This window comes from Paramisgurnus dabryanus, chromosome 18 (assembly GCF_030506205.2).
Source record: "Paramisgurnus dabryanus chromosome 18, PD_genome_1.1, whole genome shotgun sequence".
Classification (NCBI taxonomy): domain Eukaryota; kingdom Metazoa; phylum Chordata; class Actinopteri; order Cypriniformes; family Cobitidae; genus Paramisgurnus; species Paramisgurnus dabryanus.
The window spans coordinates 37,379,067-37,380,283 of NC_133354.1; the positions used below are offsets into that span (position 1 = coordinate 37,379,067).

At 39.4% G+C, this 1,217-nt stretch overlaps 1 pseudogene; it reads right to left on the reverse strand.

Annotated features, from left to right (window-relative positions):
• Positions 1–1,098: 1,098 nt before the first annotated feature.
• On the reverse strand, positions 1,099–1,217 carry LOC135753151 (5S ribosomal RNA; annotated as a pseudogene).

Genomic DNA, 1,217 nt, shown 5'->3' on the forward strand with positions numbered 1-1,217 from the left:
ATGATGCTTTCTAAGATGTGAATACAGTCCTTAACACTTTTTTTCAAACGTGCCACTGATTAACATAGCAGTTTTTAAAAAATATTTCTCAATCTAACATTAGCCTAGCGGAGGGAATATTCGTCTGGCAGTTATGCTATAATGTTACCATAAACAGTGTGTTTCAGTTGAGAGTTCTCTGTGAATTAAATAAATCCATGGGAAAATCAGCGCTGTAACATTGTTGACGTTAATTAAACATGTGCGCCTCACCATCACATTAGACAGATAATTATCTGATACGGCTTGATAACTAATGTTGAATCACATTGACATTGTGGCTTTACTTATTTTTACGTACCTTGATGTGATTCTTCAGGTTGGACGGGGAGTTTTTAAATGACAAAATGTAAGTGATTTCCGGTAGGCATAAGAGGCACTTTATTCGGTAATCGGGGATCTTTAATTCCAATGTACAAAAACATTTCTTACAAATACGGCCACGGGTGTATAACGTTAGCTTTCGCACCCTGTTCATCGTCGGGGTGGTCGATTACGATAACGGGAGGTCCTCCAGTAGGTGCTTTCATTGCGGTTTCAGTTGTGCTTCATCCTCCTTTGGCAACACTACGTTAAAATAGAGTGTGCGTGAAATAGACGCTGCGTCCCAAACCGCATACTTCCATACTATATAGTAGGCGAAAAGCACTACTTCTCGTACTCTTTGCCTACTATATAGGATGGAATGAGGCGGTTTGGGACGCAGGGAGTGTGCGCAGCATGCGTAATGCAATCTAGAAGCACTGATTTGCCAAAACCTCCCTTATTGAGGTCGCACACATTTCTTCTGATTTTATTTTGAAGTAACGAGTAACGAATATGCTTAGTGGAAATGTATAGGAGTAAAAGTATACATTTTATCTAGAAAATGTAGTGGAGTAAAAGTGAAAGTTGATATAAATTTAAATAGCGAAGTAAAGTACAGATACGTGAAATTTCTACTTAAGTACAGTAACGAAGTATTATTACTTCGTTACATTACAACACTGCCATCAGCCTATGCTTACAGAAAGGATGCATTTACAAAAAATTACATAAATAAATAATTAATTAATTAAAAGCTTACAGCACCTGGTATACCCAGGTGGTCTCCCCTCCAAGTACTAACCGGGCTCGACCCTGCTTGGCTTACAAGATCAGACGAGAGCGGGTGTGCTCAGGGTGGTGTGGCCGTAAGC